At 43.8% G+C, this 24094-nt stretch overlaps 1 protein-coding gene and 1 long non-coding RNA gene across 2 annotated transcripts in view; one reads left to right on the forward strand and one right to left on the reverse strand.

Annotated features, from left to right (window-relative positions):
- KIF26B (kinesin family member 26B) overlaps positions 1-24094 on the forward strand; it is a 521116-nt gene that overhangs the window by 197144 nt on the left and 299878 nt on the right. The gene's annotated exons all lie outside the window — the stretch shown is intronic.
- On the reverse strand, positions 545-22361 carry LOC143804762 (uncharacterized). Its single transcript, XR_013221107.1, has 3 exons — positions 22316-22361; positions 3630-3811; positions 545-772 (listed from the first exon to the last, which is right to left on the reverse strand). It is a non-coding gene; the product is annotated as an uncharacterized LOC143804762 (long non-coding RNA).

The following is a 24094-nucleotide window of genomic DNA, read 5'->3' on the forward strand; positions in this document are numbered from 1 at the left end:
GGAAACCAGAGTAATCAGATGACATCACATAAGGTAGCCCATTAGGACTATGGTATACCATAAGGGTATCATATACAGTAGGTTTGGTTACAATTATTGGTATGAACAGGGTCTCCTGTTCCCGTGGTGCACACTATTCTTCATTGCCCCTTTTCTCTCTGACAAAAAAGATTAATGGGAGAAAGACTTGTCACATTCATCTTCCAAGACCTGCACTGATATCCACAATCAGAACTAATCTGTCACTTAATGATGGCGCTCTGTCCTCCCCATCACAATGGAGTGTCTGTCCTGTCGTTCTGAACGATTGGTAGGTAGAGTAGCATGTCTTTGTCCTGATGTTTAGGGGACGCACAGAATGACCATAGGTTGTGTGCAGCCCTGATCTTCATGTTCTACATTGTACAGCCTCCATTGCCTTAAAATCAAGACGCCCAGTAGGTAGTTTTGTTAATAATGGCAGCCGTTCGGGAGACGTAGTCTTCGGTGATACTTTAACTGGATAATCTGCCATTTACATTTTCCCATAAATAACGATCAGGTCATGAAACATGTTCTTTATATATGAACGCTAAAAAGAAAATCCGCTCAGAGTGTTCTCTGCCTTCCCCTTACTTGTCTCTCCTCATATAGCCTGAGATGACCTTGATGAATTGAACTCGACACTTCAGAAATTCATCCCAGCCGCACTGACAAAGGAGATGCTGACTTTGTATACCTCAGGAATTATTATTGTCTCTCTTCATCTTCTTGCTTTGTATTCGGAGCAGTGCTATCGTGAAAACAAAAAAGATTTCCAGTGCATTTACTAAAATGTTTCTTAACTTTCCAATGGACAGGCATTGTTTAGTAAATTACAAGCCAAACTAACTTATAGAGGAAAGAAAACTTTTGCCAAGTGTTCCTATGACCATGCCATCCATGAGAACATCATGGTTCTGTCTCTAATTTGTATATTTGTATATTAAAAATCAGTATTCCCCTCCTGTTCAGTTTGCCGGTTACCAGTTATGTGCTAATGTATATGAAAGGGCAGTAATAGTATGCATCATTTACAGGTAGAACACTAACTGTTTTTACATAAGGCTCTAATATCCCAATGACATCGTCACCACCACATCAGTATGAAAGGTACTGAACTGTAGCACCAGAACCTAATCATGTAATCATGGACATTAGTGATGAGCTGGCTCGGGTTTTAACTCAGCATCTGGGCGAGCTCTTATGTTTGAGTCCTTGCGGCTGTTAGACAGCCTGAACACACGTGGGGATTCAACACGTGTTGAGGCTGACCAACAGCCGCAAATCATGCAGCCGCAGGGACTCAAACATAATATACAAGCACGCCCAGATACTCGAAAAACACCCGAGCATGCTCAAATAAGACATTATCAGAGCACATTCATCATCACTAATGGATATGAGCAGCTCATGATACAGAAAAACACATGTGATTGTCATTGCATGTGGGGGAGGGGAGGAGATGAGCAGTGAATGGTGGATCCTGTATTATCTATATCAGGGTGAGAAATTTCAGTGATCTCTACAGAACTGGAAGTGTCTGTGTATAATTAGGTTCAGTGGTCAGAGTGTAAATTGCAGCATTTCAGTGGTTTTAATAGAAATATTGACAGACAAATGTATATAAAAAGTTAAAAATGTTACGGTAATTGTAAAAACGATTCAAGTTATATATGCTTTATGATAAAGCCTTAAAGGGGTGGTCCAATACTAACACTGATTTAATCCTAAATGTCTATTTAATGTAATAATGTAATAGATTTTCTAATATACAGTGTGTTAATTTAAATTTCCCCATCGTTTCCACTCTATTCTATCTAGCTGTTTTGTTTTTTTTTACCAACTTTGTGCAATATTTTTTTTTATTACACAGCGACTCACAACTCCTCACCAACTCTGATATGAAGTGATGAGCCAACGAGAGAGCGCACTGTCAGTGCACATTGTAAGCCGGGCTGATCTCTGCTTTTTCTGAAGTTATCTCCTTAAAGTGCGCAATAACGGCGCACACTCTTGCCTGCTCGTCACTTCTCATCAGTTAATTGTTAGTTAAAATATATTAGAAAGTCAATTGAATTATTACATTAAATAGATGGATTTTTAGGAGTAAATCAGTGTGTGTTACAGACCACGCCTTTAACTTTGAACCGTTTTTATAAATTTTGTTAGACTTCAATCTAAGACTCTTGTCTGTTTTTGAAGCCTCACAAAGCACATTCAGGGTTGCAGTGTCAGGTCACGTTACCTGCCAGTCAGCTGTCATCATATGGAGAAAGTTACTAAATGTTATTTTAGAAAAGTGCTAGATAGGGATGATACTTCAAGTGAACATTTAGGAGAAACCATTGCGATTAAAGTGCAGAGATCAAATCCAAAACCACCAGTCTAATTTATATTTAATTATATTAAGAAAATTATCATCGTATAGAGCTGGACATACAGTACTGCGCAAATAAAATGCTGCAAAGTAAGAATGCTTTCAAAAGTAGAAGTGTTAAAAGTCTATTTAATTAACAAAACCCTTTGCCTTCTATTCAGCATCAATTCTGGGTACACTTGCACACAGTTTTTGAAGGAATTCAGCAGGGAGGTCATTACAAACATCTCAGAGAACTAACCACAGATCTTCTGTGGATGTAGGCTTTCATGTAATAACTCACTGACTTGATGATGTTGAGATCAGAGCTCTGTGTAAGCCATAACATCACTTCCATGACTCCTTGTTCTTTTTGCTCTATAGATAGTTTTGGATATTTGCCCCCAACCCAACCTGTAAAAGATGAAAAGGAGCTTTTATGATACTCACCAGTGGGGTGGTCCGGTCCGATGGGCATCCCTGTTTTTGGTCCGGCGCCTCCCTTCTTCTTGCAATGCTACCCTCCTGCTTGCTTCATGTGGATCACGCGTCTCCTCAGCACCGCGCTCCTGCACAGGCCTACTTCTATGCCCTGTTGAGGGCAGAGCAATGTACTGCAGTGCGCAGGTGCCTGGAAAGGTCAAAATGCCCCGGCGCATGCACACTGCAGTACTTTGCTCTGCCCTCGACAGGGCCTGTGCAGGAGTGCTGTGCCGAGGAGACTGTGTGGATGATGACGGGACACGTCATCCACATGAAGCAAGTACATGAAGCAAGTGAGGACAGGGATCGTAAGAAGATGGGAGGCGCCGGACCAAGACCAGCGACGCCCATCGGACCGCACCGCCCGCAGGTGAGTATAATAAAAGCTCTTTTTCTTCTCTTACAGGTCGGGTAATGTATGTACATTATAGAATGCTGTATATCAGCCCTGAAAGGTTTCTCTTATCTTCCAAACCTGATGACAGGTTCACTTTAATGATATTGTCTGCACATTTGTGGCTGTTGCTCTCCTGCAGAATACATTTTCAGCCAATCAGAATCCTCCCTCAAAGTTTTGCACAGTGCCGTGTATTGGTTATCTCAATCTAAACCAAGTGTTGAAAATATATTTGGGTGCATTTTGGATTAAATGGGTATTCCCATCTCCAAGACCCTATCCCAGTATGTAGTAGACGTTGTAATAATAATCTTAGCAAATACCTCCAATTAGAAATGTAGAAGAGTTTTTAAGATCTGTTATGGCACTTACCCCATGTGCAGGCATTGTAGTATCTGATGCTTCAGGAGTGTGAGAAATGGAGGAAGGTTTTTTTTTGTAAACCATGAATTGAATCTCAATATGTTCCAGTTCCTCTTGAAACCACAAATTTCAGAAAATTTAACTTAAACTCGATCCTCTGCCGATTGATCTGCTCATCTCTACTTTTTGGGCTTTGGGCAAAATAGTAAAAAGGCAAATAAGCAGGTAGATTTTTGTGGAAATGATATATGTGGTTGGTTAATAAGTTAAATGTCTGCATAGTGGAAAAACAGAAACAAAATAATGTCATTGAGGGAAATTAAGACTGACCCAATCTGTGAAATTCTGCAAGAAAACATTTAATAAAACTAAACGTGTCCACATCTCTGTAATGTTATATATATATATGGCAAGTCTTCATTTACCTCACCAAAATGTATGCGACCCATTTTTATGCCTCCAAAATTCAGTAATGTGCTACATCTTTATCTTACCTGTAATAAAGGTGATGATTGGGTGATGTAATGATACAAAGTGCATAATAATGTGATTCCTCTATGGAGCTGGATAAAGCGAGATAAACAATTTCTGTTCAATGGAAAACTACAGCCCAGGTCATCTGGAGATGTCTAATGTCAAGGGAGCTGAATTACACACATTTCAGCATGCTATGACGTTTTATCATTTTTGCTCGAGGAAAAGATTTATTTTCTCACAGGACATGAAGGAAAAAGGCTTAACTTTTATAAAGTTTTTTGAATATTTTTCTTTTTTACAATATTTTTTGGATTGATTTGCACTGCAACCTACTTAGTTGAAAATAAGAACTGGACATTTCCTAAAGATTGGGAGAAGTGCTGGCTTCTCTCCCTGAAGAACATCATATCTTGGAGAATACAATATCATTGGAACAAAATGACGAAAAGTATCATAGAAACACATCACCACTTCTGTATTTTTTGCCCAATCCTGTTTTTTGGCTTACAAATACTGAGGTAAACCATAAGAATTTACTGTATTTATTGTTTTGCTGTTTTATTTTAATCTATTTTTACTTTTATGCTTTGTGAATGCATAGCTCCCAACCGTCCCTCATTGTGCGGGACTGTCCCAGTTTTCAGCCTTTTCTCCGCTGTCCAGCACGGGACGCTCTGATCGTGCAGACAGCAGGAGATTAGAAGCAGCCGATACGCCCCCTTGTGTTAAGCCATGTCCCGGGCCCTTACCCTTCCGTATGGCTGCCTGCTTTCTGCGCACAGGACCTGTGATGAGGTCACAGGAGGGGAGGAGTCAGGGGTCACATGATCAGGACCTCCGTGGATTGCAGGACTCGGCTGTGCTGGTTGCCAACTTGCCACATGGTGCTGCAGGAGGTAAGTAATGCCTTGTGTGGGGTCAGGAGGTGTACAGTGTGGATGTAGCAGAGCCATGTGTGTACGAGGTGTATGGAGCGGAGCTGTGTGTGTGCGAGGTGTATGGAGCAGAGCCGTGTGTGTATGAGGTGTATGGAGCGAAGCCGTGTGTGTATGAGGTGTATGGAGCGGAGCCGTGTGTATGAGGTGTATGGAGCGGAGCCGTGTGTATGAAGTGTATGGAGCGGAGCCGTGTGTGTGCGCGAGGTGTATGGAGCGGAGCCGTGTGTGTATGAGGTGTATGGAGCGGAGCCGTGTGTGTATTAGGTGTATGGAGCGGAGCCGTGTGTGTATGAGGTGTATGGAGCGGAGCTGTGTGTGTATGAGGTGTATGGAGCGGAGCTGTGTGTGTATGAGGTGTATGGAGCAGAGCCGTGTGTGTACGAGGTGTATGGAGCAGAGCCGTGTGTGTATGAGGTGTATGGAGCAGAGCCGTGTGTGTACGAGGTGTATGGAGCGGAGCCGTGTGTATGAGGTGTATGGAGTGGAGCCATGTGTATGAGGTGTATGGAGCGGAGCCGTGTGTATGAGGTGTATGGAGCGGAGCCGTGTGTGTGCGCGAGGTGTATGGAGCGGAGCCGTGTGTGTATGAGGTGTATGGAGCGGAGCCGTGTGTGTATTAGGTGTATGGAGCGGAGCTGTGTGTGTATGAGGTGTATGGAGCGGAGCCGTGTGTGTATGAGGTGTACGGAGCGGAGCTGTGTGTGTACGAGGTGTATGGAGCAGAGCCGTGTATGTATGAGGTGTATGGAGCAGAGCCGAGTGTGTATGAGGTGTATGGAGCAGAGCTGTGTGTGTACGAGGTGTATGGAGTGGAGCTGTGTGTATGAGGTGTATGGAGCGGAGCCGTGTGTATGAGGTGTACGGAGCGGAGCCGTGTGTGTGCGTGAGGTGTATGGAGCGGAGCTGTGTGTGCGCGAGGTGTATGGAGCAGAGCCGTGTGTGTATGAGGTGTATGGAGCAGAGCCGTGTGTGTGTGAGGTGTATGGAGCGGAGCCGTGTGTGTATGAGGTGTATGGAGCAGAGCCGTGTGTGTATGAGGTGTATGGAGCAGAGCTGTGTGTGTATGAGGTGTATGGAGCGGAGCTGTGTGTGTATGAGGTGTATGGAGCGGAGCCGTGTGTGTATGAGGTGTATGGAGCAGAGCCGTGTGTGTATGAGGTGTATGGAGCGGAGCCAAATGTGTACGAGGTGTATGGAGCGGAGCGCCTGTGTACGGAGTGGAGCCGTGTGTGCAAAGTGTACGGAGCGCAGCCGCGTGTGTAGGAGTAGCTATGTGTGGCCATTATATGGTACAAAGTATCATGTGCGGCCAATATACAGTATGGAGCATCATGTGCAGTCATTATACAGTATGGAGCATCATGTGTGGTCATTATACAGAATGGAGCATCATGTGCGGTCATTATACAGTATGGAGCATCATGTGCGGTAATTATACAGTATGGAGCATCATGTGCGGCCATTATACAGTATGGAGCATCATGTGGGGCCATTATACAGTATTGAGCATCATGTGGGGTCATTATACAGTATGGGGCATCATATGCGGTCATTACAGTATGGAGCATCATGTGCAGTCATTATACAGTATGGAGCATCATGTGCGGTCATTATACAGTATGGAGCATCATGTGCGGTCATTATACAGTATGGAGCATCATGTGTGGTCATTATACAGTATGGAGCACTGTGTGGCCATTATACAGTATGGAGCATCATGTGCAGCCAATATACAGTATGGAGCATCATGTGCAGTCATTATACAGTATGGAGCATCATGTGCAGTCATTATACAGTATGGAGCATCATGTGTGGTCATTATACAGTATGGAGCATCATGTGCGGCCATTATACAGTATGGAGCATCATGTGCGGTCATTATACAGTATGGAGCATCATGTGTGGCCATTATACAGTATGCAGCATCATGTGTGGTCATCATACAGTATGGAGCATCATTTGTGGCCATTATACAGTATGGAGCATCATGTGCGGTCATTATACAGTATGGAGCATCATGTGTGGTCATTATACAGTATGGAGCACTGTGTGGCCATTATACAGTATGGAGCATCATGTGCAGCCAATATACAGTATGGAGCATCATGTGCAGTCATTATACAGTATGGAGCATCATGTGTGGTCATTATAAAGTATGGAGCATCATGTGCGGTCATTATACAGTATGGAGCATCATGTGCGGTCATTATACAGTATGGAGCACTGTGTGGCCATTATACAGTATGGAGCATCATGTGCAGCCAATATACAGTATGGAGCATCATGTGCAGTCATTATACAGTATGGAGCATCATGTGCGATCATTATACAGTATGGAGTATCATGTGCGGTCATTATACAGTATGGAGCATCATGTGCGGTCATTATACAGTATGGAGCATCATGTGTGGCCATTATACAGTATGGAGCATCATGTGCGGTCATTATACAGTATGGAGCATCATGTGTGGCCATTATACAGTGTGGAGCATCATGTGTGGCCATTATACAGTGTGGAGCACTGTGTGGCCATATTTTTTTGTTTATAATTATTGTATATGAAACAGTGTGATCAGCAGTGCTAAATGGGTGTGGTTGGGACGTGGATATGGGTGTGACTAATTATTAATGGGTGTGGTCAGAGGCATGGCCTAAAATTTGCCGCAGCGCGCGTTGCATGCTGCAAACTTTGTCCCTCTTTCCCATCTTCAAAAGTTGGGAGGTTTGATGAATGTTTCATGTCATTGCATTTATGTTAACCTTGCTCTGTCTATGTCTTGTTTTGGTTGAAAATGTTAATAAAGTTGTTTGGAAAAACAAATACTGAGGTAAAAAACTCACATAATACTCAGCCTGTGCACAAGACTAGTTTTTTTGTAGTTGATTTTTTCTTTTTAAATCCAATCCTTTTTTTACTTAATGTCAGTAGTATAGCTACAAGGGGGTATCAGAGGGGGTGGTCGCCCTGGCCCCCCGCGCTCTGTGGAGCTCACCCGGAGCTGCGCTACTGCTAACTATCACCATGGGCACCCATACAGATAAGCTCAATGACAGAGCAGGCAGACTCGATCTCCCTGTACTACCACACAACGGGGCCCGTGAGTGGGGGGGTGCCGGTGCCAGCACCCGGCTTGTCATCACAAGTTCAACTATATCGGCTGGATGCCGATACGGTTGAAAGCAGTGATGAGAGAAGGCACGTCACACTCTCTCGCATCATTTCCCTCTGCGTCTGACGTTGGTGATGCAGACACTGACAGCGAGGACGATCACTACATGACGCACGCTGCTGCATCTGTGCTGCATTTTTTCTGCAGCCAAAACATGCTCTCTTGGCAGTAAAGAAGCTGCTTAAAAATAGCAGGTTTTGCTGTGTTTTTGTGGCATTTTTTGAGTCTTTTGTGCATGCTGAAACAATTTAGTGCTTGTAGTTCCTGAGTTTTCTGCACCAAAAATGCAGCAAAGCCTGACACCTGCGTTTTTGCAAAAACGCTGAAAGAAGTGACATGCTGCAGTTTAAAAAAAACTCAGCAGTTTTCCAATTCAGTTAGAAAAAAATAATAATGTGCGTGCATGAGATTTCTGAAACCTCATAGCTTTTTCTGGTACTGTAAAACACAGCTTTTAATTTGTATTAAAAAAGCACAGTAAAAATGCAATGTGTGAGCATAGCCTCAATATCCCACTGTGTGTGTGCATATATATGTACAGGTGCTTCTCACTAAATTAGAATATCATCAAAAAGTTACCATAATTAATTTCAGTTCATCTATACAAAAAGTGAAATTCTTATATTATATAGAGTCATTACAAACAGAGTGATGTGTTCCTAGTGTTTATTTCTGTTAATGTTAATGACTATCCACTTTTTGTATCGAGCAACTTAAATAAATTATCATTTTGATGATGTTATAATTTAGTGAGAAGCAATTGTGTGTGTGTGTATATATATTCACTGTACCAGAAAAGTCTATGCGATTTCAGAAATCTCAGGCACACACCTTGTTTTTTTTTCTGACTGATTTGTCAAAGAGCTGCGTTTTTGCAAAATGCAGCATATCACTTCTTTCAGCATTTTGGCAGCATTTTTCACCCATTGACAGCATTGGGTAGTGCAAAAAAGCTGCAAAAAACACAGGTATCAGGTTTTGCTGCGTTTTTGGTGCCAAAACAGATGAAGTTCTATCAGATTATTTTTTATGCACGAAACTATATCAGCATTCACAAGAGACAAATGTACCCTGCCAAAAACGCAGTCATTACAAACAGAGTGATCAATTTCAAGTGTTTATTTCTGTTAATGTTGAAGATTATGGCTTACGGCCAATGAAAACCCAAAAGTCATTATTTCAGTAAATTAGAATAATTAACAAAAAACACCTGCAAAGGCTTCCTAAGCATTTTAAAAGGTCCCTTAGTCTGTTTCAGTAGGCTCCACAATCATGAGGAAGACTGCTGGCTTGACAGATGTCCAGAAGGCAGTTATTGACACACTCCACAAGGAGGGTAAGCCACAAAAGGTCATCGCTAAAGAAGCTGACTGTTCACAGAGTGCTGTATCCAAGCATATTAATGTAAAGTTGAGTGGAAGGAAAAAGTGTGGTAGAAAAAGGTGCACAAGCAACTGGGATAACTGCAGCCTTGAAAGGATTGTTAAGAAAAGGCCATTCTAAAATTTTGGGAAGATTCACAAGGAGTGGACTGCTGCTGTAGTCATTGCTTCAAGAGCCACCACACACAGACGTATCCATGACATACAAGTGTCGCATTCCTTGTGTCAAGCCATTCATGACCAATAGACAATGCCAGAAGCGTCTTACCTGGGCCAAGGAGAAAAAGAACTGGACTGTTGCTCAGTGGTCCAAGGTGTTGTTTTCAGATGAGAGTAAATTTTGCATTTCATTGGGAAATCACGGTCCCAGAGTCTGGAAGAAGAGTGGAGAGGCACACAACCCAAGATGCTTGAGATCTAGTGTGATGTTTCCATAATCAGTGATGGTTTGGGTAGCCATGTCATCTGGTGTAGGTCCACTGTGTTTTATCAAGACCAAAGTCAGCACAGCTGTCTACCAGGAAATTTTAGAGCACTTCATGCATCCCTCTGCCGACAAGCTTTTTGGAGATGGAAATTTCGTTCTCCAGAATAACTTGGTACCTGTCCACACTGTCAAAAGTTCCAATACCTGGCTTAAAAACAACAGCATCACTGTGCTTGATTGGCCAGCAAACTCACCTGACCTTAACCCCATAGAGAATCTATAGTGTATTGTCAAGAGGAAGATGAGAGACTCCAGACCCAACAATGCAGGCAAGGTGAAGGATGCTATCAAAGCAACCTGGGCTTCCATAACATCTCAGCAGTGCCACAGGCTGATCGTCTCCATGCCACGCTACATTGATGCAGTAATTGATGCAAAAGGAACCCTGACCAAGTATTGAGTGCATTTACTGAACATACATATCAGTAGGCCAACATTTAGAATTTTAAAATCATTTTTCAAGCTGGTGTTATAAAGTATTCTAGAGTATTCTAATTTACTGAGATAATGACTTTTGGGTTTTCATTGGCTGTATACCATAATCATCAACATTAAAAGAAATAAACACTTGAAATAGATTACTCTGTTTGTAATAACTCTATATATGAGTTTCACTTTTTGTATTGAAATAAATTAACTTTTTGATGATATTCTAATTTTGTGAGAAGCACCTGTATGTGAAACATTGTGTTCCCAGATTACCCAATATTAAGACTTGGATCATTCAGTTCACTGACCAAATGGTCCACATGAATAATGTGTCATTGATAATACCGTTTTTAATTAATTTTGTTAGTTGATTATTAGTGATGAGCGAATATACTCGTTACTCGAGATTTCGGTGAGTATTTTTTAGTGCAGCTGAATGATTTACATCTCTTAGCCAGCTTGATTACATGTGGGGATTCCCTAGCAACCAGGCAACCCCCACATGTACTTATGCTGGCTAACAGATGTAAATCATTCTGCTGCAGCAAGAAAAACGAAATCTCCAAGCACTAAAAAATACTCGGAGGACCCCCGAGCATGCTGGAGAAATCTCGACTAATGAGTATATTCGCTCATCACTATTGATTATGATTGACTCAACATAGAAAGGAAATTACCATTTTGATTTTCATCCATGGGTAATATCTACGGATGGGCAAGCCCAAACGGTAAAATTCAAGGTCCATACCGAACATCTAATGTTCATTCACAGACCCTGTGTACTGTCTTCTCTCTGAAGTCTGTGTTACTGGTCGGGTTTGGCAACCCCGAACATCTGGCATTTCCCAAGCCGTCATTCATGAGGCATTGCGATAAACAGTGCTGCGGTTCCCATGCTTTGATATAGATGACAGTGTGTGAGCCAGCAGCTGTGACCACTGGTAAAAGATTACCGCCAGTCACAGTCATCGACTTATGAGAGTACTGCTTTCAACATCCTATGCCTGGTCTCTCTGACAGCAGCGCGAGAAGGCGTACGGTGATGAGAGTATTCACCTGCCGGCGCCTGTGCAATAAATAAAATTTAAAAATGGCATGGGGTCCCCTCTATTTTTGATAACCAGTGCAGGGAAAACTGACAGCTACGGGCTGCAGCCCTCAGCTGTCAGCACATTATCTTGACTGGCTATCAAAAATAGAGGGATCCCCACAACGTTTTTTTTGTAAATTTAAATAATTTAAAAAACAACATGGGGCCCCACCATGATCATTATAAGAGAATTCTCTTGTCATCGTTCGACTGCTCTCACTGCTATCAGCGAGACCAGGTGTACGATGGTGAGAGTAGTACTCTCATCAGCCAAAGCCCGTGGCCAGCGGTAACATTTTTACCGCTGGTCAGAGTGCTGGCTCAAACGCTGTCATCTGTGTGACAGTGTGGGAACCGTAGCACTCTGATCGGATGTAACCAACTTACCGCCGATCAGAGCTGGTGTTTCTCTTGCTGTCACACAGATGACAACGTGGGAAACAGCGGATGTTCAGGCCCTCCATTCATTTGAATGGTGTCCGTGTTCGGGGTACCGTTCTGGTACCCGAACCAAACTTTTTTTTTAATGTTTGGCCGAACTCACAGACCCGAATATCCACGTGTCCAACCATCAATAGTAGTATCACTGAATCTCTGTTTCTAGCACATGCACATTCCCTCTTAGTGCTGCTTTGTCAAACTAGTGCAAAGGAAAATATAGCAGCTGTCTGTAGCAATCAGTCAGGTTTCTGCTTGCACTTTCCATTTTTCTTGGAAAGCTTCCTTGAGATACAACTGCAAAATACAGGTAAAGGCTCATATAACACTTATAAGAGGGTGTGTTCACATGTGATTTTTTTACATACAAGTTTTATTCAAGCTTTTCATAGATAACGCATACCCATAATAGTGTATGGGACTGTTTACCTGTTTTTTTCTGTGGTTTGAGTGGTCTACACCAAAATACAAAAAATTGCCCGACTTTGATTGGATTATACTCTCCAATTCAAGTCAATAGGTCTTTGAAAAATCGGACAGCACCTTGATGCCATTTATGTGTAATCCACGTGTTGACTGATTTTCATGTTTGATTGATAGAAGCTTTAGAAAATTTCTTGCACTAAAATAAAGATGATGAAGCTCTAATGGTAAACACTGATAACATATGCTGATGAAGATCTGATCCACATACCGTAATTGATGCCACTGAGTGCTGAAACTGTACTTAAAAAACCCCACGGGTGTATGTTGTTTTTTAAAATGGCAGCCTATTGCTATACACTGCGATACGTCGCAATCATTCTTCAGACAAATATGCTGTATATGCAGTGTAAATAGACACTCAGACTGCTTCCTGATCCATGCTGAAGCCTTTTTTTGGCATACATGGCATTAATGATACCAACCAAAAGGCTGATCACTTTGGTACATCCGATCTGATGTTTTGCATTTTTGGGGGGTTGTTAGCAAAATTAGGAATGTTGTTTGTGCCAAACAAAAGATTTGCGCTTGATCAATTGAAGACCAATCCGGGGCCAGGTCACACACCACAGCATAGACTAATCAGCAATTTACATTGCAATTTATGGCTTTACATGCAGAACGATAGCCTTCACAGCCCAACCGTAAAAGAAAATTAATTCTGAAAATGTCTATGTGAGATTTCTAGTGTACGGACAGGTTACCTGTGCATATTACCAGTAGAGAATAATGAGTCAGTAGTTGAATCCATTTAAAAGCCCTGCAAATGATTTATGACAGATATTCATATCGAGAAATGATAAAATTCTGCAATTCAGATAACTGTATGATATTAATATGAATGTGCATAACAGTTCCCTATCACTCCAAGCCACTTCTCACATTACATCTCACCTTGTGACTCTTATATTCTTACTAGCTATTGAACCCGTTCTACGCCCGGGTGGTGAGCATTTATATTGGAATATGGTCTCCATCCTGGTATGTGCTGCTCCCATCCTGTCATATGCTGCTCCATCCTGCGCCCCCATCCTGTCATGTGCTGCTCCACCGTGTCATGTGCTGCTCCATCCTGCGCCCCCATCCTGTCATGTGCTGCTCCACCGTGTCATGTGCTGCTCCATCCTGCATCCCCATCCTGTCATGTGCTGCTCCACCGTGTCATGTGCTGCTCCATCCTGCGCCCCCATCCTGTCATGTGCTGCTCCACCGTGTCATGTGCTGCTCCATCCTGCGCCCCCATCCTGTCATGTGCCACTCCACCGTGTCATGTGCTGCTCCATCCTCATCCCCATCCTGTTATGTGCTCCCATCCTGCGCCCCCATCCTATCACGTGCTGCTCCATCCTGCGCCCCCATCAGTGCGGGCGGCTGTGCTGAGTGCGGGCGGCTGTGCTGAGTGCGGGCGGCTGTGCTGAGTGCGGGCGGCTGTGCTGAGTGCGGGCGGCTGTATGTGGCTGTGCTGAGTGCGGGCGGCTGTATGTGACGTGGCTGTGCTGGGTGCGGGCGGCTGTGCTGGGTGCGGCAGCTGTGGACGGCTGTGCTGGGTGCGGTGGCTGTGCTGGGTGCAGCGGCTGTGCGTGGCTGTAGGCGGCTGTGCGTGGCTGTGGGAGGCTGTGCGTGGCTGTGCTGGGTGCGGCGGCTGTGCGTGGCTGTGGGCGGCTGTGCTGGGTGCGGCGGCTGTGCTGGGTGCGGTGGCTGTGCTGGGTGCGGCGGCTGTCCGTGGCTGTAGGCGGCTGTGCGTGGCTGTGGGCGGCTGTGCGTGGCTGTGCTGGGTGCGGAGGCTGTGCGTGGCTGTGGCGGCTGTGCGTGGCTGTGGTGGCTGTGCGTGGCTGTGCTGGGTGCGGCGGCTGTGCTGGGTGCGGCGGCTGTGCTGGGTGCGGCGGCTGTGGGTGGCTGTGCTGAATGCAGCGGTTGTGCGTGGCTGTGGGCGGCTGTGCTGGGTGCGGCGGCTGTGGGCGGCTGTGCGTGGCTGTGCTGGGTGCGGCGGCTGTGCGTGGCTGTGGGCGGCTGTGCGTGGCTGTGGGCGGCTGTGCTGGGTGCGGCGGCTGTCCGTGGCTGTGGGCGGCTGTGCGTGGCTGTGGACGGCTGTGGGAGGCTGTGCTGGGTGCGGCGGCTGTGCGTGGCTGTAGGCGGCTGTGCGTGGCTGTGCGTGGCTGTGGCGGCTGTGCATGGTGCGGCGGATGTGCTGGGTGCGGCGGCTGTGCTGGGTGCGGCGGCTGTGCTGGGTGCGGCGGCTGTGCGTGGCTGTGGGCGGCTGTGCGTGGCTGTGGGCGGCTGTGCTGGGTGCGGCGGCTGTGCGTGGCTGTGGTCGGCTGTGCTGGGTGCGGCGGCTGTGCGTGGCTATGGGTGGCTGTGCGTGGCTGTGGGCAGCTGTGCTGGGTGCGGCGGCTGTGCTGGGTGCGGCGGGCGGCTGTGCGTGGCTGTGGGCGCCTGTGCGTGGCTGTGGGCGGCTATGGTCGGCTGTGCTGGGTGCGGCGGCTGTGCGTTGCTGTGGGCGGCTGTGCGTGGCTGTGCTGGGTGCGGCCATTTTCTTGGTCCTGCTCCCGGAGTCGGCGCCTGCGCAGTCCGCGCTTTCCGGCGCCATTTTCTTGAAGACACTGCAATGTGTCTTCAAGAAAATGGCGCCGGAAAGCGCGGACTGCGCAGGCGCCGATTCCGGGAGCAGGGGGACAGTCACGGCCCGGAAGCGCGTCGGTGGAACGGGTCAGGTAAGTATACTCACCCTTCGCCTCCTGGCTCGTCCCTGCTTGTCCGGTGGAGATCGCGGTGTGCGTTCAGCGCTTACGCATACCGCGATCTCCTGGGAGCGTCGCTCTGTGCGGTCCAGACTGCGCCAGCGCTTGCGCTTGCGCAGTCTATAGAGGCTTCGGACAGAGTGACGCTCCCAGCGTTATATTATAGATATATAGAAATATTTGAGTGACCGAATCTTTGTGATTTGGCCTCAAAAGTAATTGAACACATTAACTTTACCGTAAATAAAATGTTCACATTTAATACTTAGATAGAGATTCCTTGCAGGCAATGGCTGCCTGAAGTCTGGAAGCCATGGACGTCACCAAGTTCTGGGTTTCCTCCTCTGTGATGCTTTGCCAGGCCTTTACTGCAGCTGACTACAGTTGTTGCTTGTTTATGGGTCTTTCAGCTTTAAAGGGGTTGTCTGGTCTAAAATGAAAAGTCTGGAGTCACTATGTGTGACTGAAGACTTTTGAATCCCCCCAGCGCAAGCATTGTTCGCCATCGAGTGAGACCATGCCCACTTGCCAGTTATGCACAAGTAATGGAGTAATGGAGAGAGGCCGCACCCACAAGACGGCTTATGCCTGGGAGTATGCATATCGCATACATCACCACCATTCCCGACTCTGAAACTGGTGAATCCTCACAGCGCACAGTTCGTGCGCTAGAGGATTCAAAAGTCTGCAGTGACACAGAGTGACTGCAGGCTTTTCACTTTAGACAGGACAACCCCTTTAAGTTTTGTCTTACGCATGTGAATTGCATGCTTGATTGGGGCTGAGGTCTCGTAATTGACTCGGCCACTTTTTTTGCCTTAAAAAAATCCTTGGGTTGCGTTTTCAGTATATTTTGGGTCATTGTCCAACTGTACTGTGAAGAACCGACCATTTAGCCTTGTTGCATTTGCTTGAATCTGAGCAAAAGTATCACCCTGTACACTTCAGAATTCATCCAGCTGCTTCTGTCTTTAGTCACAGCATCCATAAGCACTAGTGACCCAATACATACTTTCTTCTTCCCACCATTTTGGTACAGGTTGATCTTAGTTTCATTTGTCCAAAGAATGCTTTTCCAGAACTGGGCTTACTTCTTTAGATGTTTTTTGTCAAAGTCTAATCTGGTATTTTTAATTTTAATGCTGATTAATGCTTTGCACCTTGTGGTGAACCCCTTGTAATTGCTCTCATGAAATCTTCTATTTATGGTAGACTTAAATACTGAAACACCTACTTCCTGAAGAGTGTTCTTCACCTGGGTGGATGTTGTGAAGGTGTTTTTCTTCACCATGTAAAGGATTCTGTGATCATCCACCACCGTTGTCTTCTGTAGACCAGGTCTTTGTCATGATCCCAGTGCAGGGTTTGACCTGCAAGCCAGGGGTTAATGTTTTGATCACAGTGCAGGCTCTGACCTGCACACCTGGGGCTTATTATTGGCCTCTCTTTGGTTCGGGGAGAGCTTCTTATGGCCCTGGGGAGCTCCAATCTCTGTCAGTTATACTTTTGCTATTGGCTGAGTGTGTTGACCTCTGTGTGCTTGTGCCTTGTGCCTGTATTCTAGCTTGCTTGTATGGTTCTGACTCGGTTCTGTTCCCCGGTGTGATTTTGCCTTTTGATTCTGTACTGTGTATCTGCTTCTCCGGTTTTCTGACTCCTGACTATTCTTGATAATCCTGCTCCTTGTGTACCGCGTTACCTCTTTTGTTTGTTGACCTCGGCTTGTCTTGGATTGCGTCTCCCTTTGTTGCCCCATCCTTTCCCTGGTGTTCGGTGACTCCCTTTCCATTCTCCTTTACCCTCTGTTCCTGTAGTATCCTGCATACTCCAGCTACAGGACGCTAAGCTCCGCCCGCTGTTGTCACGTGACCACAGGTCCTTTCAGTACACTCACCACCTGGAGTTCTGCTCACTCCAGCTATGCTGTATTGGTGTTTTCTTGCCCAGCTCTCGGGCGCTGTGAGTACAGCTGTCACAGGCTGGGTTCTCATTGTCAGGGCAGCATAAACCGCTGGGAAGTGCCATCTGGCGGTTTCTCCTGATAGTTTGCCTTGATAGTCTTTTTGAGTTCCAAAGCTCACCAGTGCACTCTTTGATATATTCTGCAAAAAAAAAAAACTGTTGGTTTGGCCACTCCTTGCATTTATGCCATCTTTCTGATGGATTTTTTTTCAGCCTAATGATGTTCTGTTTTTCTTCCATGGAAAGCTCCTTTGACCGTATGTTGTGCGCTCACATTAACAGCTTCCAAAAGCAAATGCCACACCTCGAATCAGCTCCAGACCTTTTACCTGCTTAATTGATGATGGATTAATGAAGGAATAGCCCATGCAGCCCATTAACCCCTTCCCCACATGCACCGTACTAGTTCTGCTCTGCGAGAGATGCGTTCCCGCAAACAGCAGTACTAGTACGGCGAACCGATCGCGTGGCCTCGCACTGAGCGGTGTATGTAACAGCTGACACCCCGCAGCAAAACACACGATCAGTGCTAGCACCGATCGAGGGAATTTAACTCTGATGCCGTTGTCAGTAGTGACAGCGACATAGAGGGGTATCGCGCAGGGAAGGGGGCTCCCTGTGTTTTTCCATCAGGACAACGTGATGCGATCGCGTTGTCCTGATGGTCTCTATGGAGATCCCAGGCACCAAAATGGCCGCGGGGTCCTTCGGGGTCCTACAGGGAAGGTGACTTGCACTGGCATGCCTCCTTCCCTGTTTGTCAGATCCTGGTCTGATAGTCTGCAGTGCAGAGTGTCAGATCAGCGATCTGACAAAAAATAGTAATGTCCCATCCTGGGACAATGTAAAAATGTAAAAAAAAAATTTACAAAATGTAAAAATAGAAATATTTTTCCAATAAATATGTTTATTCATGTTAATAAAAAAGCAAAATAATAAAAGTACACATATTTGGCATCGCCGCATCCGCAACGACCCGCTCTATAAAACTGTCCCACTAGTTAACCCCTTCAGTAAACACCGTAAAAAAAAAAAAAAAGAGGCAAAAACAATGTTTTATCATCATACCAACGAACAAAATGTGCAATAAAACACGATAAAAAAGACGGCTGTAAATAAAAATGGTACAGCTGAAAATGTCATCTTGTCCCACAAAAAGCAAGCCGCCATGCAGCCCCATCAGCAGAAAAATTAAAAAGTTACAGCTTTCAGAATAAAGCGATGCAAAAATTATATATAAAAAAAAAAATTATAAATGAGGTATCGCTGTAAACGTACTGACCCGTAGAATAAAGCGGTTTTACCAATTTTACTACACACGGTACAGTATTAAAAAAACAAAAAACAATTCCTGAATTGCTGTTTTTTGTTCATTTTAGCTCCCAAAAATCGTAATAGAAAGCAATCAAAAAATGTCATGTGCCCTAAAATGGTACCAATAAAAACGTCAGCTCGTCCTGCAAAAAAACAAGCCATCAAAAGGCTCTGTCGACGGAAATATGAAAAAATTATAGCTCTCAAAATATGGTGATGCAAAAACTAGTTCTTGCAATAAAAAGCATCATTATGGTGTGACAGCAGCCAAACATAAAAACCCGATATAAATCTGATATCGCTGTAATCGCACCCACTCGAAGAATAAAATCGGCATATCACTTATGCCGCATAAGGAACGGCGTAAAAATTAAATAAAACCAATTCTTTACATGCTGTTGATTTTTTCATTCTGTTTCCCAAAGATTGCAGTAAGGCTCAGCGCACATTTATCCTGTGCTCTGTGCTGAACGCTTATATCGGGGTTTCCATGTAAATCTCTGAAATACGTAATTCAAATAAAACCCCCAGTGAAAAATTCCCTATCATGAGGCAGATGGAGTCACTGTAGACACCATAGTACCTATGATCTGTCAGTGTCCATCTTTTTTAGGATTGCATAAAAGTGCCGTCGGCCACAGTTTTGTGCACTTCTGAAAAGGACACCGCTGAACAGAGGCCAGACAGAGTCCAGAGTAACTATGTTGCCTCATTATAGTGAATCGATCCCTCGGGGTTCTCATCTGTTACGCCACTCTGAGATTTAGATGGAAACCCCAAAGTAAATGGTCAACGTAGAGCGCCAGATAAATGTGATCCCAAACGTTATGTAAAATGTTCTCAATAAAAGATTCAACTCAATTCACAAAAAAAAGCAAGTCCTCACTCGGGTCCATCATCTGTTAACGGAAATATAGGGGGCTTCCACATTACTGGTAGTACAAAGGCTCTGGAAAAGCTAAATGGCTCCTTGCTCCCCAAAACAAATTCAGCAAATTCTCCTCTCCCTTCTGAGACCCAGTATGCTTAAACAACATTTAGCAGTCATTTGAGGGGGGATTCTGCTTTTCTAGCACTTAGGGGCTCTTTATATGGAATCCGCAAACTAGTCTAGGAAAATCTGCGCTCCAGGAGGCAAATAGCGCTCCGTCCCTCCCGAGTCCCTCCGTATGGCATAGTAGTACTGTACAGCCACATATGGGGTAATTCTATATTCAGCAGAAATTGTGGGACAAATTCTCTTGCCATTTTTACCCATTTCCCAGTGTGAAAATGTAAAACTTGGGAATAACACACAATTTTGGTGTTAAAAATTTAAATTATTTTTTCCTCACTGCCCAATGGTATAAAAGTCTGTGACACACCTGTGGGGTCAATATAATCACTCCACCCCTAGATGATTTCATTGAGAGGTTTAATTGGTAAAATAGGGTCACTTATGTAGGTTCTGCTGTTCTGGCACCACAGGGGCTCTGCCAATGTAACGTGGCACCCTCAAACAAGTGCAGAAAAATCTGCACTGTAATATGGGTGCTACTTCCCTTCTAAGCTTTGCACTGTGCCTCAAAAGTAGTTTTCGACCCCATATGGGGTATCGGTGAACTCAGGAAAAATTGCACAACAAACTTTGGTGTCCTTTTTCTCCTTTTGCCCTTGTGAAAATACAAAATTTGTAGCTAAAAAAGATTTTTGTGGAAACAAAGTGATTTTTTTTTATTTTCATGGCTTAGCGTTATAAACTTCTGTGAAGCACCTGGGGGTTTAAGGTGTTCAATACACATGTAGTTAAGATCCTAAAGAGGTCTAGTTTCTAAAATGGTGTCATTTGTGGGGGTTTCCACTGTTTAGGCACATCAGGGGCTCTCCAAACGCAACATGGAAACCGCTAATTATTCCAGCATATTTTACATTCAACAAGTCAAATGGTGCTCCTTCCCTTCCAAGCCCTGCAGTGCACCCAAACAATTGTTTTCCTCCACATATTGGTTATCGGCGCACTCAGGAGAAATTGCACAACAGATTTTATGGAGCAATTTCTCTTGTTACCCTTATGAAAATGTAAAATCTGGAGCTAAAAAAGATTTATCTGGGAAAAATTTGACTTTTTTAAAATTTTCATGGCTTAACTTTATAAACTTCTGTGAAGCACTTGGGGGTTCAAGGTGCTCAATACACATCTAGATAAGTTCCCTAAGGAGGCTAGTTTCCAAAATGGTGTCACTTGTGGGGGTTTCCTCTGTTTAGGCACATCAGGGACTCTCCAAACATGATATGGCGTCCACTAATTATGCCAACCAATTTTACATTCAGAAAGTGAAATGGCGCTCCTTCACCTCCTGACCCTGCCGTGTGCCCAAACAGTAGATTTCCCCCACATATGGGGTATCAGTGTACTCAGGAGACATAACACAACAAAATATATGGTCCATTTTCTCCTGTTACCCTTGCAAAAGTAAAAAAAATAGGTATAAATGAATTTTTTTGTGAAAGAAAAGTAAATGGTTATTTTTTTCTTCCACATTCCAAAAATTCTTGTGAAGCACCTGAAGGGTTAATTAACTTCTTGTATGTGGTTTTGAGTACTTTGAGGGATGCAGTTTTTAGAATAGTTTCATTTGGGGGTATTTTCTGTCATATAGGCCCCTCAAAGTCTCTTCAAATGGGAGGTGGGAGCTAAAAAAAATGGTTTTGCAGATTTTGTTATAGAAATGAGAAATCGCAAGTTTTAACCCTTCTAACTTCCTAACAAAAAAAAAAAATGTTTCCAAAATTGTGCTGTTGTAAAGTAGACATGTGGGAAATGTTATTTGTTAACTATTTTGTGTGATATGACTCTCTGATTTAAGGGCAAAAAAATTAAAAGTTTGAAAATTGCGAAACTTTCGCCAAATTTCTGTTATTTTCACAAATAAAGTCATATCAAATAAATCTTACCACTATCATAAAGTACAATATGTCACGAGAAAACACTCTCAGAATCACCGGGATCTGTTGATGCGTTCCAGAGTTATGACCTCATAAAGTGACAGTGGTCAGAATTGTTAAAATTGGCTTGGTCAGGAAGGTGAAAACAGGATTTGGGGTGAAGGGGTTAAAGAGGTTTCAGGATAAATGTCCAATTACTTTTGGTCCTTTTAAAAAGAAACAGTTACATATTAAACAGCTGTAATTCCTAAAACCTTACTCCATTTAGGATGTGAATTCCCTCAATTTAAAACTGCGAGTCTGGGCTTTGAGCCATTATTGATTATGACTGTATATTGTAAACAGCTGAAATGGTAAAACTTGGGTCACTGTCCAAACATTTCTGACTCTAACTGTACATACTCCACAACAATGAAATTGCAACACGAAGAAGTACAAAGCATAAGGATATGCAAACTGAGGAAGTTGTATGTGTCTCAAAGACCTGCAAATGATCAAATTTTTAAGCACCTAGATCCAATCAGTGACACTTGGAAAGAAAAGCAAAAATTAAAAGCAATTTTTTTGCCAAATGAAACCTCACAAATTGGATAAAGTTTATATTTTTCTTTTTTATCACATTTTATTCCACTTTTTGTTCAGCGCTATGATGATAAAGCATAGTTTTTTTTACTTGTTTTTTTTACAGTGTTCACTGTAGAGGTAAATTAGTGGGATAGTGTACTTTTTTTTTTTTATAAAAGTATTTATTTATTGGGGCAGTATATCTATCTATCTATCTATATATATATACTTTTAAATTATTTTGTTAATTTTTACAATTATTTTTAACTTTTTTACATAGTCACTTTATGTAACTTACAGTTTCAGCAGTCTGATTGCTGTTATAATGCATTGCAATGTTCTCAGCATGGTCTTACAAGCTTACTGGAGCCTGATGACTTTGATGTTGTCATGATGACCTCGAGTCACCATGGCAACGGTTGGGCCCCCACTATGACGTGGCAGGGGCGCCAATCAGAGAGCAAAGGGAGCCCCCCTCTATCTCCCTGCTTTCTAAATGCTGCGATCGATATCGATTGCAGCATTTAGGGGGTTAAACTGCCGTGAGCTGTACAGGCACCGCTCCGAGCAGTGAGAAACGGGTGTCATCTATGATATTAGCTGGACACTTGGCAGCAATCGCGTGCACACAGCTCCCATGCGCGCAAAATCGCCAAAACACGCCCAGTATGTCCAATGTCGGGAAATCATTCCCAAGCAGGATGTGCTGGGTACATCCAACGTTGTTGAGGGTGCCAGCGATTTTGTTTGGCCAATTTTGGGGGTTTTGTGTGAAATAATGTCCAATTTGTTTTTTTTCTCTATGTTTTTTTGTGTGGTTCCAATACAAAACGTGTAATTGCAATAATTTTCGGGGAGAAATTCTTCATTTTCTAGAACAATTTCAAGGGTACCAACACTTTCGGTCATGACTAATATGTGTGTGTGTGCATGTAGGGTATGAGTGGGCAATTATTGAATGGCACAAATGTAACCAGATGTGAAACAGATAATGGCTGCAAATATAACAGCAGGTGATGCTCAGCATGAAAGAAGACAGTGCAGTAAAATACTACACAAGAAAAGTGTTATTTTCCATGGGTGTCTTGTAACTATAATTTAAAAATGTGCAGCTAAAATACAGCGGGAAGAAACTGGTTCATGTAGGTGATGGCTATTTGGTGCTGCTCTGCACTCCATCTGGCCAAGACGAAGCACAGGGCAGCGCGAAACCGCCATCATCTACAGGCACCAGCTTCCTCCCGCTGAATCTTAGCGACCACACTTTTTATTTAAAATAAAGATTTACAGCACTGAACTATATATATAATACAGAACAATTAAATAAAGGCTCCTTGACCTGTATAAGAGGACAGGAGAGATCTGAAGTGCCAGCTAGAATACATTCTGAGTATGCCCTAGAATAAACTGTCTTATTATTTTATTAGCAGGGCATTGTGGGAAACATGGTGTTCACAAGCTCTAAAAGACACTCAATTCTTACATATTATTCATCATCCATTTGCTACAGATGAGACGATTGAGCACAGCATTATCATTTACACTCAGCACTTTTTCCCATTCATACACGATGACCTCATTACCATTACCTGTCTATGAGAAGGAACTTACTAAATACAGGTTCTGATAGCTCCCATAGCCATTCAGCGAGATCTGTGACGGGCTATGCTAATGATGTTTTTCAAACTTTCTCAATAAGTAATGCAAACTGATGTTCTCTGATTAAGGCTGGAGTCACACACAACGTATAAAAAATCGGTCCGTTTTTTACGGCCGAGAATCACACAAATGTTTCATGAACAGTGATCCGTGTGCAGTGCGAGGATGCGTTTTTTCTCCAAAAAATATCCGTGTGTCATCCGTATGGCATCTGTATGACATCCGTATGGTGAGATTTTCTCGCCGGCTTGCAAAATGGACATATAATGGATGAATGGGCTCAAATATTCATGAAAACATAATATCTATATATATAATTGTCTAAGGGTTTAATTATCTGTCTGTCCTGGAAATCCCGCGTCGCTGATTGGTCGAGGCCGCCAGGCCTCGACCAATCAGCGACAGGCACAGTCTCTGA

The sequence above is a fragment of the Ranitomeya variabilis genome, chromosome 2 (genome assembly GCF_051348905.1).
Source record: "Ranitomeya variabilis isolate aRanVar5 chromosome 2, aRanVar5.hap1, whole genome shotgun sequence".
NCBI lineage: Eukaryota > Metazoa > Chordata > Amphibia > Anura > Dendrobatidae > Ranitomeya > Ranitomeya variabilis.